Raw genomic sequence first — 17,614 nt, 5'->3', positions numbered from 1 at the left:
CCACCCTCTACCTCTCAACAGGCTGAGTACAAAATAGTGAACAAAATATGCAAATGGAGCTACTTTCATCATTCTGGGTACAAAGTTGCTACAACTTTTTGGTCCTCTACAGTCAAGATTTTTGCCTGGTTTTGTCTAGAATCCTTTTCGCCATCGCCAGATGGCTTTCCATAAATCTTCCTCTCAAGAGAGAGAGAGCAACTGGCCACCATCACTCAAATAATATCCCCATAGGTTATTTTTAAATGTGGTATTAGCATAATGGACATGATACGCACCAGGAAGTGAAGTTTCCTAAGTGGACACGGAAGTCCTGAAGAGGATGAAGTATATGCAAATGTTACTCTATTGACTATTTACAGAGCTATAACCAGGCCCAATAATTACAGGTGAGCAGTGTAGACCCACGTTTAAATGCAAGGCCAGAGGGTCTTTTTTCCCATTTGCAGTCTTGCACCAGCAGTCAAATATGCACAACAGGTGATCATTACTAGCAAGGGCTATCAACCCTGATGACACAAAGGCTCATTTATATAGAGATAAATACTGGTACAGTAGGTAGGGGAAGAAGGCAAAGTTAACTAGAAAGATCTATGAGCAAACTTCATGAAGCAAGGGTAATTTTTTTATATTTTGAATTTATATTTGTGGCTGCTTAATACCTATTAAATAAGTAATGAGAATTAATATTTATCTACAGTGCAATGGTGATTTGCTCCTTAATTGACTGATGCTTGCAGAGCTCTGTAGATAAAAGTTTCAGTACACAGTACATGCAAATATTTTTAAAATATAATTATTTAATTAACAAAAATTTAAGATTCACCTTCTCCTGTTAAGAATTCCTTTAGAGCAGCAGTCACCAACCAGTGGTTCACTGGTGGTCCCTGAGGTCCAAAAGGTTGGCGACCGCTGCTTTAGAGGGACTTTGAACAAGGCACTTAAACTTTGGTCTAGACCTTGATTTTCCCATATGTAATAGAAAAATGTTTAAATTGATGCTTTCTAAGATCCCTTTTATCTCTAAGATAGAAACTGATAGAACTTTGGATATAGAAGATATTCTGAAGTGGGATATATAGACTCATTCTCCTGAAAATTATGGAAGCATTTTTTTTTTTTTTTTTTGGAAAACATTTCAACTATTGGGTGCATACTATATACCAGGCACTAAACTACCTTCACATATTATCTTATATACATCTCAAAAAAGTCCTGTGATTAGTCATTGTTATAATCCTCATCTAATGAAACTAAAGTTCCTGAAAATTAAATAAGTTGCTTAAAACACACAGAAAAGGGCAGAACCAGAACTTGAACCCAACTGTCTTTGGCTCCAAAACCTATGCTCTTAACCATGAGTAGCCTACCTTTAACATGGCTTCTCCATTATCTCATAGTCTGGGGAAAGTCTGAATTTGCTCTTATACACTTCCTACTCACCCCATGATCTTCCTGCTTCCCTCAGCTCAGAGCCCAGGTTCTTTTCATCTCAGAGAACCTAGTTTCTTATAAGAAAGGTGAGCCTCATTTCTTCTGTGTTTGTGCTCAAATATCTGCACACACAGGATGAGACAGGTGGCACACCAAAGTGTAGGTTATTCTCCTTCACTACGGGCTGACTAGTGGAGGGTCCCTCTGGCAGACACCTTCCCTTCTCCCCTCCTCCCTTTGTTCTTCTTCCTACTATTATGCAAGCAATTAATGCAGCCAAATCCTTAATAAGCCAATTTAGTCCAGCCCACATAGCTATTTTGTTCCTCATAAATCAATTAATTCAGCTCACATTTGAAGGGACTGTCATGTTTACAAAATCACAATCACTGTCTACACATTTCTGTAGGAAATAAGATGGTAAGGAGTAGTGTTAAAATCTCATCTTTATCTTTGTGGAGTAGCGGTTTGCTATTGGTGGGAGTTCCTTGCCTTAACAAGAGGCTTGACAAGATGATTTAGCAGTCATTTACAATATTTATTTCATGGGAGGGGAGTAAACAGATAAACGTGAACAGAGCTTTGCTTATATTGGGTACAAGGGATTTAAAGAAGGATGAAGAGTCCTTCTGTGATAACAGCTCTCAATGCTTTCCCCTCCACAATAGGGGCAGGTGGATACCATTAAAGAACCTAATACCTAAGGTTTATCTTCAAATGACCTGTAGGAATTATTGCTATCTATCAATCTCTTTTGATTTCTTCAACCATGATAGCAAGGTAAAGTTTAATGTTATTCAATTAGGATTTGAAACTTATGTCCAAAATATTCCCAAAGCTCTACCCTAGAATGGAGAAAATTTTAGAACCACATACATAAATGTAATTTAAAGAATTTCCTTAATAAATAGCACTAACTGGTCAATAATGGGATATCGTTACTCATATAATCCATTGGTGAAATGCCTAAAATTAGAAGGGTAGGCTCTTACTTTTCTCTAGATTTTTCAGATAATTGGACTCAGTACTGGGAGCCAGTAGACTCCTATTAAACTACTAGAGGCCAGGTGCATGGATTCATGCACCAGTGGGATCCCTCGGCCTGGCCTGCGCCCTCTCACAACCTGGGACCCCTCAAGGGATGTCAGACTGCCAGTTTCGGCCCAATTCCTGCAGGCCAGGCCAAGGGACCCCACTGGTGCACACATCTGTGCACCAGGCCTCTAGTATGCATATAAGATCTTTGGTTAATCTCTTCCCACCTCCCCTCCCCACTTCCCTCTGAGATTCATCAGTCTGTTCCATGTTTCCATGCCTGTGCATTGAGCATCTGCCCCTGGTGGTCAGTGCACATCATAGCTACCTGTTGAATGGTGGAAAGGTTGAACAATCACTTAGGCTTTTATATATATAGACTAGGGGGCCAGTGCACGAATTCATGCACCTTGAAAGGAACTGTGGGCCGCAAGGCTGCGGTGGACACAGGAGTGAGTCTCAGCCCACCCCCCATGCCCCTGCCGGGCGCCTCCTGCAGGGGGTCCCATCCTGTCTGCCAGCAGCCCCGCTCCTGCTGCCGCCGCTCCCATGAGCTGAAAGCATTGGCCCTGCTTGCACCCTCTGACAGTACAGAGTGATTGGGGCTGGCACCAGCAGTGGGTTCATGCAGGGCCGGTGCTGTCAGTGGGTGTGAGTGGCAGAGATGGAGAAGCCCTCAGGGGCAATCGGAGCTGGTAGCTGCTGCTCGCACCCACTGACAGTGCTGAGTAATCAGGACCGGCTGCAGGTGTGAGCGGAGCCAGCACTGGCAGCAGGTGTGAGAGGCGGCTGTGGGTCCCAATCTCCCCTCAGGAGCCGGGGGAGGTGGAGAAGCCCTGAGGGGCAATCCGGGCCGGCAGCCGCCTCTTGCACCCACTGACAGCGCCGAGCGATTGGGGCTGGTGCTGGGTGTTGGTAGTGGGTGCGAGTGGCGGCTCTGGTGCCAGCAGAGGGTGCGAGTGAGGCCAGCGCCAGCAGCAGGTGTGAGAGGCAGCTGTGGGTCCCAATCTCCCCTCAGGAGCAGGAGGAGGTGGAGAAGCCCTGAGGGGCAATCAGGGCCGGCAACCGCCTCTTACACCCACTGATGGCGCCGAGCGATTGGGGGTGGTGCTGAGTGCTGGTAGCGGGTGCGAGTGGAGGCTCTGGTACCAGCAGAGGGTGCGAGTGAGGCCAGCGCCGGCAGCAGGTTCAAGTGCCGGGCAAGACCACAGTGTGTGGGAGTAAAGAATTTTCAATAACCACCAGAGGCTCGCCCTGATGACAGTGACCTGTGCCCCGCCTTGGTCTGGCGCCCCCGCTCACCTGCTCCACCATCCCACCTCGGCCAATGCCCACCATGTTCCACGCGAGCCCCCTGGTGGTCAGCGCATGTCATAATGACTGGTTGTTCAGTTTGGTTTTTCCGCTGTTTGACCTATTTACGTATTAGGGTTTTATATAGATAATTAGACTACTGTTTTAAGAAAAATAAAAAACCTTAGTGTATTCTAGAAAGAATGTCAAAATAGCAAGTAGATTATAAACCCTTTCAAATAAGAAATACTACAGGAATGATGACTTATTTGTTTAGAAAATGGAAGACTTGTTTGGGAGCATGAGTCCCTGATGATGAAGATGAAGGCATGTTAGATGGCATTAAATATTTCAGCTTTTTTGTGTGGAAGAGGAATCAAACTTATTCACTATGACTCCAGGGATAAAACTAGCATCAATGTGTAAAACAAGAAATAGTTAAGTATAAGAAAATATATTCCAACTAGAGGCCCGGTACATGAAATTCATGCACTGGGGCAGGTGTCCCTCAGCATCTTCTCCAATCTGGGACCCCTTGGGGATGTCCGACTGCCCCTAACTGCTCCCCTGGGGGATTGGGCCTAAACCGGCAGTCGGACACCCTCTCACAATCCAGGACTGCTGGCTCCTAACCACTTGCCTATCTGGCTGCCTGACTGCCCTAACTGCTCCCCTGCCAGGATGATTGACACCTAACTGCTCCCCTGCTGGCCTGATCACCCCCAACTGCCCTCCCCTGCAGGCCTGGTCGCTCCCAACTGCCCTCCCCTGCCAGCCATCTTGTGATAATGTGGGGGCAGCCATCTTGTGATGATGTGGGGTGGCCATCTTGTGGCGGCCATCTTGTGACAATGTGGGGGTGGCCATCTTGTGACGAGAGGGCATGAGGGTCAATTTGCATATTACCTCTTTATTATATAGAATTGTTGCAGCTATGCAGAAATGCAAGGCACTAAGTTCCTATTCTTTAGAGCTGTATGAGTACACCAAGTATCCAGGTTGCAGTGATATTGTAGCATTGTTTGGGGAAAGAGGGTAGAAAATTATTCTTATTTAAAGTCCCTGTCTGTGAAAGACTACTACTGTATAATTTATCAGTAGAAATATGATCTATATTTGTTTGATTTCCTTGGAAAACAGCAAGCACTTAGTTAAGAGAGAGAGAGAGCGAGAAACCTGAGGGATAGCCCAGTGGCAAGCACAGGTTTTGACTGTTGCAGTGGAAACATATCTCCCATGCTGGTTTCTCGAACACAGCAATATATTTCCCTTCACTCTGCAGAAACGTCTAAGAATCAGGGCCTATATATCTGAACATAGTATCAGATATTAGTTTACTATTTATTCCTTGAAAACTGATCAGCAAATTTGCATCCAGGCTGCCAAACTGGGTAATGTAATAACCTTGGGTGTGTGTGGGTAACTTATCTGAAAAGACATCCCTATTGGAATTCAATGGAATAGCTCTACTTTCATAACTTTTTCAACTAAATAAAGAATTAGTAGAAGTCTCCATTATTTGGTAAAAACAACCTGTGGAATTTCCTTAAAATATTTCATGTTAAGGTACAAATTTATCTTAAAAGACACACCCAGCATTTTACATCCAGAATAACATAAAGCTTTTTCCTTTTTGAGGCTCTTCATGATTTTATTTTGCCTTCCTACAGTTTTTAATCACTATCCTTCTTGTCTAAAAGGCAAATTAAATTGTCCCTGAATTCAGCTCTTTGATCATGCAAATAACTGAAATCTCTTTGTGAATTCCATTGTTAACACAAAAGTCTAATTTCGAATTCTTACTTACATCTAATATCCTACCACAGATAACATCACAACTATCAATTAATTATATTCCTTTTATATTTTGGTTGAAATAAAGAAAAAAAATTGCACATGGCCAAAAGGAAGGTTTTGTAGTCTTGGAAATATTAAGATTTCACTGGCAGCTAATTTTGAAAACATCTATGGCCTTCGTGTTATAAGCTGAACATGATTGCAACCTAAATCATCTCCTTTTTTCTAGGTGGGAGGAATTTTCACCTCTTTGAAATAGTATGTATCATTTATTTTATACAAATTAAGCTGCAGTAATGAAAAACTGTCCATGTCATCTGGTTTTGCTTGCTCTCAGTCCATATCTACAGTGGGTTGGCCTATCTGGAAAACCTCTGCTACTTCTCTTATTTATTCAGTGACCCATGTTGATTGAACAGCCCCAATCTGGGACTGATGAACTCATGACAGAGGGAAAAAGAAAAGGCATATTGTCACTTCTCACAATCCATTGGCCAAATCAAGTCATAAACATGCTGTCAGTCAATGCATAAGGGGTAGGCATGCATACGGAGGAGCTCTACAGGCCCTGGCTACTGAATGTAACGCTGCAGGCACCAAAAGGAGACTATAATGGACCAAAAGTCAGTGCGATCCAATATGTCCTGGAAACCTTCCAGCTAATCTGTTTTGCTTCTTCTTAATCATTTGACTGATGTGATCGATTGAGGGACTTTTACCAAGTCGCCAATATCTCATCATTTGTTAATGTGTCCTTAGCTTTAGGTAACCTCAGATTATTTGCTAGAAAATGACAATTTAGTAAATTTTCATTATGAATAAAGGAAAAAAATATATATGAGTAACCAGGGAAAATGGTACTGTATGTAAGGCTTTCTTTTTTCCTTAAAGAATACAGTACCACGCGAAGCTTCCACATACATTTTTCTCATCAACACTTCAGAGTAAATGAATATTAATTCTTGTTACTATAAATTACAATGGCGTGTCTAAACTGCTATGGAATTACACCTCACAGCTGCATGAATACCTGGAGAGTTGCTGGGGAGTAATGTGATTCTCAGAAGCAACGCTAGGGAAATAATATCATTTGTTGCCTACCTCAAAAGGCGACCCCATTTTTCTTAGAAGCTTGGCAGGTTGAAATAAATTCTTTTTAAAGTCAATGTATTCGATTTTAAAAAGTCCCACCAATTCCCCCTTTCCTTTCTCACCTGGAGACCTTTAACAAGCAAGTGTGAAAAATCAGCAGGCAATGAAGCTTCCTGAGGACTTTTTTTTTTTTTTTTTTAAGAAAAAGCTTTCAGAACTAGTTAGTTTAGCTATATTCTAAACAGCATTGCTATGATTACTGCCCCGATAATTTGTGGTTGGTTACTTTGAAGTACACTGTGAAATTAAAATCATGATCACATGGATACAAAAAGGGAGTGAGGGCAGGAGGGAGGGAGGGGGAGAGAGGGAGTAAAGGAGAGAAAGGGAAGGGCAGAGGGGGACTGGGGGAGAGTCCTCCGGGAACAAGATGGTTTCCTACAGGTGGCATAGATGGATCAAAGCACGGGAGATTAAAGTGACGCCAGGTGCTGATATAAATCTGCGCGCGTGTCTCCCCTTCATCAGAAAGTCACACCGGCGGCCTTAAGGAGGTTTCCCACCATCACCCCTCACCTGGGAATGGCCTCTTCCCTCTGTGGCCCTCCCGCTCACCTGAAAACACAGAGGCTGTGCAGTACCTAAGCAGGAATGAGGGTTGTCTGCCGGCTAATGTTGATGTTTGCTACATTGTTCTCTGGGTTCCGATTCTGAGCCCGGATGCTGGCTCCCTTTTACTCTCTCTCTCTCTCTCTCTCTCTCTCTCTCTCTCTCTCTCTCAATCTCTCTCTCTCCCTTCAAATAACAAGGAAGCATGCAATTTGTTTCCTTTCCATAGCCAATCACTAAAATACCCGCAGGCGTGACAAGAACAGAGAAAGGACATCCGGGACATCATGACAGTCTTTTAATATCTTACCTCAGTATTTCCGGGCCTGTTTGCATGCAGAGCCAAGGAGAAGGAAGTCCCATGGAAGCAGGTGCGAGAGCCCGAGACACAACCTCCTCAGCGCCCCCAGACTCACAACCCCGAGAAAACTCAAAACCTGGGCTTCTCTCTGAAGAAAAGGGAGTCCGTGCCCCACATCGGCACCCCGGCTGTTAAGACTGGCACCTGAGAGATGAGCCCTTAGGTTGGCTTTGAGGACCAACATGGCGCCCGCGAGACCCATGAGGCTGTGCTGGACGGAACAGTTTCTTAAAGGGGCCGCGCACACTCTCACCTGCCCGTGTGCAAGGGACTCTCACATGCTAATTTTAAAGCATTGGTTTGCGGAGCTGGTCCCTGCTGGGATACACTCTGGGGGTAAGGCTGGTGGACCATCTTCCTGCTCTCTCTCTGCCTTGCTAACACTGGCAGGTGCCATCTTATTCCCCCCCCACCCCTTTTTATTTCATTTCCTTTTCCCCTTTGTTTTTTTTTTTTTTTTTAATTTTCACCAGGTGCCATCTTTGCATTAACCCTCTAGCTCTAACCAGTGTGGCATCCTCATGCTTCCCTTCAGCACACTCGGAAATGCCGTGATCTTCCAGAGAGGCGCTTCTGCACACACCTGGCTCTTGAGGACAGGTGGGCTTGTGTTCCTTGGTCTCAAAGGACTATCTCAATCAGAGAGACAGTTCTTGGAAGACCACCCCACCCCCCCCCACCCCGGGGGCACTGCACAGACAGCGGACTGAAACACACCTTCAGTCTTTACAAGAAAGAGGCCTATTTGCTTGTCTAGAAGCTTTTTTTTTAGTTGATTGATTTGAGAGAGTGGAAGAGGATGAGAGAGAGAGAGAGAGAGAGAGAGAGAGAGAGAGAGAGAGAGAGAGAGGGAGAGGAAGAGAGATATCAATTTGTTGTCCCACTTATTTATGCATTCATTGCCTGATTCTTGTATAAGATCTCAAACCCACAACTTTGGTATTGGCACAGTGCTCTAACCAACTGCAGTACCCAGCCAGGGCCTGTCCAGGAGCTATGGCCTGAGGAACAGGCTTCTGGTTTGGCACACTTATAGGAGCCTATGAAGGTGCTCTCAGGGAATGGAGCCTGGGGATGCAATCTTTGCCCTCTCCCTCTGCCTCACCCCACACTCTGCTGTTTTACAGAAAGAAGCCTGTACCCTGATCTGGTGCCTTGAATTTTGTGGTTGCTGTCAGGAAACACCTGTACATTGTCTGGCTTTGAGACTAACAGGCTGGGCTCATATGTGCAGGTCCCACAGGGCTGTAACCAACAGAAAAATAGTTCTTAAATAGCTACTACTTCTAGGGCACAGCAAGGGGCATGAGACCTAAGAAATCAATCTTTCTGAGGAAGAAGGCTATTAGTTCATCACCATAGCTGTAGCCAGAGAGGCAGGCTTCTGTTTACATACAAGGACATGGAAAATATAAGAAAGTTACAAACAGAAGTCATAGCATTAAAAAATACAAAGCACTGAAAAATATACTAGAGTTTAGCAGTGGAATAGATGCAGCAGAATAAAAAATCAGTGAACTCAAAGACAAGGCAGAAGAATTTTTCCAATCAGAGCAGCAAAAGGAAAAGTGAATTTTTAAAAAAGTGAATATAGCTTAAAGGACAACATCAAGCAAGTTAACATTCACAGAAGACAGAAAAGGAAAGAAAACTTATTTGAAGAAATAGTGTCTGAAAACTTTCCCTAGAAAGAAACAGACATCTATAACCAGAAAGCCCAGAGTTCAAAATAAGATAAACCTAAAGAGACCCACACCAAGACATGTTATAATTAAAATGCTAAAAGTTAAAGACAAGGAGAGAATCTTAAGAGCATCAAGAGACAAATAACTCATTACATACAGGGACCCCACCCCCATAACACTGTTAGCAGATTTTTCAACTATTCAAAGTGATGAAAGAAAAAAAAATCCAACTAAGAATACTGTATCCAGCAAAGATATCATTCAGAATTGAAAATGAGATAAAAAGTTTATCAGACAAACAGAAGCTTAAAGGAGTTCATCATCACTAATCAACCTCAGCAATAAATGTTCAAGGTGTTTCTTAAAAGCTGAATAGATTTTGGATAGCTTCAACACTGATGGAAATGGAGCAAAAACTAAACATTTACACTTTTTCAACTATTTGATAGGCAATACTAGCCCCAAGGTTCAGAAAACAGGAAGGCCCCACCCAGCAAAAGAAACACTCCTTCCCTGTTAAACTCACAAATGGCTAGAGAATTGAAACCATAATGACTATTGCTACAATGCCATATGGATTCAAATCTGGTCTATGTTATAAAGGCTGAGGGAGCCTTAACCTCCTTCTAACATCCACCCACCCCCCTCAGCCCCTGCTGTTCTTGACTTGAAGCCAGGGTTTTGCTATACATTTTGGAACATAGTTAAAATATTCTCCTGCTCTCTTGTCTATATAAGAGTCTGTCTTGGGTAACGTGTCTGTGAGAGAGTCCACCTTAATGTCCAATACAATCCAGGAAAGCTATGTCACTGTATATATCCAGCTCTTAACAAAACAACAAAGCCATGTTCCAGGACAAAAGCACTGAACTTTCCATGTGAAAGACACAGTCCTGCTATTGTGGAGATGCTCAGGGGAGAAAGGGGTGGTACCGGAGGTTAGGATATAAGAACATGAGACCTCCAAAGAGAGAGGCCAGAACTGGATGTATGAAGCTTTGGCCCAGTTTATGCACAGCTGTGTTATAAATGTGATGAACTAGTGTTTCTTGGATCATGTTCAGCCTGGGTCGCAGGGCAGTGAAGGTGGGATAAAAATGTTACCTTAGGCCTGCCCTCCCCCAGCATGTCTAATTTTAAGTTGAAAATTGCTGAGATCTGTCCTCACAGCTGTAAGGACTCAGAATAGTATGAATGATAGGCATTTTGTGACACAGTTTCTAGCTGCCTATAATTGAGGGGAAGGGGAATTCCTCTGTCTTCCTCTGTCTCTGTCTCTCTCAACCATCTATCTCAGGATTGGTGGAAGGAGAAAATCCTCAGACCAGCTCAATCTTCCTTCTGAGCTCGGAAGGTGAGAGAGGGCAGCAGTGGTGGGAACTCTGACATATGCCATTCATCAATTCATTCCAACAACCATCAGATAATCTGCTGATAATGGTGTGACTTATTCAATAAACTGTGGCCAAACAGTGATTGAATTAGAAGACGGCTTGTTCAGATTTCAATGGAAAACAATATTTGAAATTAGCAAAACATAGAAGCATCTTCTAAAATGCCCGCTTGCTCTGTGTCCCCAACATAAACTATATCTTATACTTTCCTTCATAGATCATAACTCCAGAGATTTTTTTTTTTCATTCCAGGAGTCGTAAATTCTAGGGCTGGAGGCCAAATTATAGGTGGAGAAGCTGAGTACTGCAGACGAGGTGTTGACTCCGAGTGCCTCACTGCGAGGTGAGAGTGGAGACAGACCGGCATTTGCACATCGCACTGGGCTGCCTTTCCCCCCTGAGAAAAACAGCACATCCTCTATTGATTTCCATGTTTTAATGAACCAGATGTAATTATAAATATAAGGATGGGAAGACACTGAGGGAAATTGATTTTGAAAAGAAACAGACAACTCTCTCTGTCAGATGAGTTTCCCCTGTTGAAGACTGAGCAGGCAGGGAGTAGCAGCTACAGGGTACACTCCCCGTGTTTCTTGTCAGCTGCTCACAAGAACATTCTCTAAGTAGAATTAAGTTTAAAATTTATGTCAGTGGATGCTTGTTTAAGCTTTAATGTTGAGCCTAAGTGAAAAGACTCACTCCAGGGATTAGCTAAAAAGGTTCAAGTTGAATATGATGAACTTTTCACTTTCCTGTGACAGATTATGAGTGAATTGGCTTAGACATTACACTCTAGCCAGAAACCCACCCCCTTAAATAAGGCTTTGGTCCTAATGGTTAAATCCATTAAAAATACTGCTATGGATTTAAGCCTAATATATCTGATATGATAAAAAGTAAACGTACAAAATTCTTGACAACCACATCTGAAGCGGCAAATGTTCTAATTACCTCCCAAGTCCTTGAGATTGACAGCACACCAACTTAATTTAATTCATGTGCCATTCCTTTACAGTAGCAACTCTTTTTTTTTTTAATCCTCATCCAAGGATATTTTTCATTGACTTTTAGAGAGAATGGAAGAGAGAGAGAGAGAGAGAAATAGAAATATCGGGGAGGAGCATGCAACTGAGGTAAATGCCCTTGACTAGAATCAAACCCGTGACCCTTTGGCCAGCAGGCCGACATTCTGTCCACTGAGTTAAACCAGTTAGGGCAACAGTAGCAACTCTTGAAGAGGGCAAGGCAAGTTGCTGGTACAGGCAGATCCCTGGAAGACAGTGCTCCGATAGAGCTGACCAGGGACATCTGTTTCATTCTGTTACAGAATCCCAGACTATGACACCACAACAGTTCCTGAGTCATGTAGAAAACCACGCCCAGTTGTTTTTATTTCCTGAGAGAAGTAAATTAAAAATTCCTCTCCAAACTAATAAACTCCATTGTACTTAATCCATTTAATGTTCATTACAAAATACATAAAATGAGAGCAAAACATTGGAGGAGACTGATTCACAATGTAAGAGCCATTCTACAGGGCCAGAACTCAGAAGGGCTCGTGGTAATGCTAATGAAATGCAACTGAAGAACTAATGGAAATTTTCTAACAAATGTCTTTCCTATTCTCTTTATCTTTGCACTTGAAAATCTATTTGACACAGAACTCTGTGTGTGTATGTGTGTTTGTAGCAGGTGTTTGTTTTTTTAATTATAAAAACTATGGGAAGGAATAGAAGTAATTAAGGAATAAGAAAACAATGACTTAAACTGAAATGTGGGTTGTGTCAATGTAAAACATGTCACATATAAATTTTTATAGTTGATGATTTGAAAAATGTACTTTGCATTCCTTCAACCTAATAATTGAGACCCCCCCCACATACACAAAGAGCAAAATAACTGCTTTTTTATAGTGAACCAATGATAACTGAAACTGATTTCATTTTGAGGCACATAGTCTTTTAATAGCCTTTTCAAAAAAAACCAACTTACCCTCTTTCTTTTTATTTATAATTAGAGGCCCGGTGCACAAAATCGTGCACAGGTAGGGTCCCTATGCCTGGCCAGCAATCAGGGCTGATCGGGGCCTTCCAGCTGCCTGCTGAGGCCTCCTTTCCCTGGCTTCTGGCTGCCGGCCAGGGCCTTCCTTCGTTCTGCACTGCCCCCTGGTATGAAACGTCATAGTTAGCAATCAAACTCCTGGTCTCCCGATCCAACTCCCAAGGGGATGATTTGCATATTAGGCTTTTATATATAAATAGACTAGAGGCCCAGCGCACTAAATTCGTGTGCAGGAGCGGTCCCTAGGCCTGGCCTGTGATCAGGGCCATCTTCCCCAGCTGCCCACAGTTGACTCCGCCCCCCGCCTCCACTCACCCCAGGTTTCCCGTTCGCCATCGGATGATTGGTGCCTGATAGCTGGGGGAAGGGACCGAGAGGCCGGCTGTTCCTGCCCACTCGCTGGCCCTGTCCCTGCGCGGGTGGCCATCAGGCAATCAGAGCCTGCCAACCAAGGAAACAGACCAAGAGGTGATCAGTGCGCCTCATAGTGACTTGTCCAGCGGTTGTTCTGCCGTTATGGTCAATTTGCTTATTACCTTTTTATTATATAGGATAAAGTTGAAAGTGAACTTCATTTGGACTCTTGTCCTTCAAAACAAACTTTCAAAAGCTACTCCCACAGTTTCTCCTCCCCACCTCCCTACTTTTTCACTCTCCTAATTGTCTTTTGTTCTACAAGCACTGTGACTGCTAATTTTCTTTATTATCTAGTTAAAGAAATGGTTTCCTCAGATGATTTTTTTTACATAAAAAGGGAAATAGAAACTTATTTCTTTTGAACATTTCTCTTCTTAATTTCTCTCAGTCCTATAAGGCTTAAGTCTATGAGAGTAAATAGATTCCCAAATTCATTTTTTCAAACTCCATCGTGTGTTTTAATACTTAATTACAGGCACTTTGAATGCTCTAATTTATATTAATTGTTTTTCCTCTTTTTGCACTCCTTTTCTTCCATCATTATGCTTTCTGTTTATTCCTATTTCATTTCCATCATTCCTGTCACATGGCCTAGTCTTCTCTCTTTCTTCTTTTATACTTATTTTTTGGTCTACATGGCTAAGATCCATCCCAAGCATTTCCAAAATCATTTTCACCCATAATTTCTTTCACAGAGTGTTAGCCTATTATAGAGGGTGACAGTAAATGTTGTGGTAAAAACAAAAATTCATAAACAGTAAGGAACAATTTGTCAGTCTTTCTTGGATGAATAGGCTTTTTAAGGCTGAATTACATACTGAAATTGTTAATTAACTGTCTAGATAAGAAATAAATCAAAGCAAAGCATGAGTAAATAAAGCAGCAGAATATCCGCTCTTGACAATACAATGTTTATCTCAAGGTTTTTGCCCTCATCATCAAACTCCTTATAAGAACTGAATTTATTAAAATTTGAACTCTTTTTCCTTTTTGATAATTTCCTTCCTTAGAATATAGAAGTAACTGGTTATGAAAGTGTAAGAATGCTAGTAAACTGAGGAAGCACTTTTTTATGTCAAAGGATTCTAGTAGGTAGAATAATTTTTCTCTTAGTCCATGCCTCACACCACTACTAAGCTGCTATAAAAATGAGAAATGTGTTTCTTAGTCTTAATTCTTTAATTTTATCTTGGAAATAAACAATGTAGAATGCTAAAGATGTCTTTAATTTTCTTTTGGAGTTCTTATTTGGTTCCAAGAAAAAGACAGAAAATACAAGAATATTATATCTAAAGATGGAAGGAAACTACCTTAAAATAGAACAGGTCTTCTTAAAGAATATTTATTGGTTACATCCTTCATACACTGTGAGCTCATTGAGGGAAAAAGCCAAAGTTTCCCATTTTTATGTTTTGCCTACCTGGCTTGATGCCTATGACATTACATTGTAGGTGCTCAGTAAATATTTGTTAAATGAATGAAGATGACTGTAAGCATTAAACTTTTTAAAGGAACACAATCTACAGTGAATACATTGGAAAGATATCTGTAACTTATTTAAGTTATATCCCAAACTTCCAATTAGTACTTTGTGTCTGTTGGCATTCAGCAAATAAGTGATCTTAAATAAATTGTCATATTCATTCAACATTAACTTCCATCTTTCCTTGATGTATGTGTTGAAAGTTCTGTCCTTTGTTCGTTCCCAATGAGCTGCCTAAGGAAAACTGTGTTAGTTATCAGACCTTGTACAGTTTATTTTACAATCACAGAAACTTAAGACACCTTGTAATTAAGTGACAAGCCCTGAAGACTATCTACCTAATAAAAGAGTAACATGCTAATTGACCATACCTCCACGATGCCCACTAGCCAATCAGGAGTGAGTATGCAAATTAACCCAACAAAGATGGTGGGTTAATTTGCATATGCAGGCACTGAGCAGCCAGGGGCAAGGCAGGACACTTGTGTCATACAACCCAGGCATTCTGCACCACCCAAGCTGCTCTGGAACTCTGGGCAGCATGGGAAGGCGGAAAGGCAACTCTGGCCAGAGTGAAGGCAGTGCCGGCAGCCAGGGGAAGGAAAGCTCATTCTTGCACGAATCTCATGCATCAGGCCTCTAGTCAAATATAAAAGTAAGATGATACATAAGCCTTTCAATTCAAGGTCAGTTCTTTATGCTCCAAATCAACTCTGGGTTAATGACTTAGATCTTTGTTGGGTTGCTGAAGATCTCAAAATAACATGTACACAGCCCAGGCTTGATTTAAGCCCATACATATTTTGTCAAGGGATTAGTCTTCATTAAAAGCAAAAACACCCTGAAAGTTCTAATACAATTTGAGTCATTGAAGTCATCAAGGTTAATATTTAAGATTTATAGGATCTCCAGGAAGTCTTTTGAGATATATTTTGCCATGTGCAAACATATTTAAACACCCAAAGCCTCATTTTTCTGTTCCAAACTACCAACCACATAAGGGTGAAACAACTTCTAAATTCGGCAATGCTCCCCTTCCTGGTACACCGGAAGCAATTATCTATCTCCTGAGATGAGCAGCCCACTATACTTATCAGCAACAACACAAGTCTCATTGAAAATACGTTAAGCTATTTCTTGTGTAAAGTTGGAAAAAGCTGGGAAAAACATCCACTTTTTGATTAATCATAACAAATGAGAATTTTATTTAGAGCAAATGCTGTCTGCTAACTAATTTTGAAAATACACAGTAGACTAAAAGTTTTACAGAGGATATGGGGGAAACACAGAAACATGAATATATTTATGGTTATGCCATCCTGGGATCAGTGAATATCCATCACAGCTAAAGATGACAGCTAATATTTACAAAAAGGATATATATTTTTTTATCCTAACATCAATCCTCAAAGAGAAAAAGAAAAACATAAGTGTGATTTGACAGGCTCATAAAATACCATTTTGATGCATTAAAAGCCCTTAATCAGAAGAGCTAAACCACACATTCATACATAGGGACCATTTGCCCTACAGAGATCTGTTAGAATTCAAGGAGGTTTGCACATTTAGATGAAAAAAAAGTACATTTTTATTTTTGCTAAACTATCACTCAAATTTTAGCATCTCCTTCCACTATAAATGTAGGCAACCAACCACATTATTATTAGCAATATCTACAACTTTGTCCACAACAAAAATTAAAGGTATTTTCATGTCATATTTACATGTATTATAGATATATAGAAATTTCATTCTTGTTACTATTTTGAAATTATGATAGTTATTAAACCAACTGCTAGATCTTGTTTTTTATTTAATGTTTAAATAAGGAAAATTATTTGTCACAAGTATTTTCTTAATATTTGACCCTATCTATAATAATAAAAGCATAATATGCTAATTAGACCAGACATCCTTTTGGACGACCTACCAGACAAAGCCAAAGCTGCAAGGGAAGCCCGGGTCCTGGGTGCCTGCCAGCGGCTGGAGAGAAGCCTGGGTCCCAGGTGCCAGAGAGAAACAGTTGCCGGCAGCCAGGGGAAGGAAGGCCTACTCTTGCATGAATTTTGTGCATCAGGCCTCTAGTCAATTATATTAAAATTAGTGGCCCAGTGCACGAAATTCATGCACATTAAAAGGGGATTAATTAGAGGAAATAATTTAATATTGCTATTTGCCCTTTCTCTATAATAGAAGTGTCAGAAATGAAAGAAAATTAGTAAAATGTATATGAAAACCTTCCTCCTGTCAGAGTCTGGGGCACACCACGGGACCCAGAGTCAAGTCCCCACCCACCCACATGCACCTCAAAATCACGTGAGACCCAGACCCAGCCGGCCCCCGCCCCCATTGGGCTAGATCCTGACCTGGCCAGTCCCACCCTGGTCAAGCCCTGCCAGGCAGGGGACGTAGCCTCAGGTCCCCTGGCCCAGCGCCAGGACGGGGGGTGTGGCCTGAGGTCCCCCAGCCCAGATCAGGGTGGGGGGCATGCCTTAAGGTCCCCTGTCAAGCCCCACTAGGTGGGGGGCATGGCCTGAGGTCCCCCAGCCTGGCGCTTGGGTGGGGGGAGCAGCCTGAGGTCCCTTAGCCCAGCACCAGGATGGGAAGCTCACCTTGAGGTCCCCTGTCAAGCCCCACCAGGTGGGGGCCATGGCCTCAGGTTCCCCAGCATGACGCCAGGGCAGGGGGGTGTGGCCTGAGGTCCCCTGTCAAGCCCCACAGGGGCGGGGGAGGGCATAGCTTCAGGTCCCTGCTGATTGCTCGTTAAGGCTCCTTATGGGAACTTGGCTTCAGCTGTGTGTGCAGCCATCTTTGTGATGGAGTGATGGTCAATTAGCATATTCCCTCTTTATTAGATAGGATAGGGTCAAATAGGAAGGAAGGAAGGGAGGGAGGGTGGGAGGAAGACTTGATGCCTGAGAAATTAATCGGCCAGACTTCCCAGACATGAGTG

At 42.3% G+C, this 17,614-nt stretch overlaps 1 long non-coding RNA gene across 4 annotated transcripts in view; it reads right to left on the bottom strand.

Moving 5' to 3' along the window:
• LOC114232929 (uncharacterized) overlaps window positions 1–7,832 on the bottom strand; it is a 404,337-nt gene extending 396,505 nt beyond the window's left edge. For all 4 annotated transcript variants that reach the window (XR_003619045.2, XR_008556359.1, XR_008556360.1 and 1 more), the window contains exon 1: window positions 7,571–7,832. This is a non-coding gene — a long non-coding RNA (uncharacterized LOC114232929). The remainder of the gene's footprint in view (window positions 1–7,570) is intronic.
• Between the last annotated feature and the right edge of the window lie 9,782 nt (window positions 7,833–17,614).

The sequence above is a fragment of the Eptesicus fuscus genome, chromosome 6 (genome assembly GCF_027574615.1).
Source record: "Eptesicus fuscus isolate TK198812 chromosome 6, DD_ASM_mEF_20220401, whole genome shotgun sequence".
Classification (NCBI taxonomy): domain Eukaryota; kingdom Metazoa; phylum Chordata; class Mammalia; order Chiroptera; family Vespertilionidae; genus Eptesicus; species Eptesicus fuscus.
The sequence above is the reverse complement of the archived record's forward strand: the minus strand, read 5'-3'. Positions and strand labels throughout refer to the sequence as shown.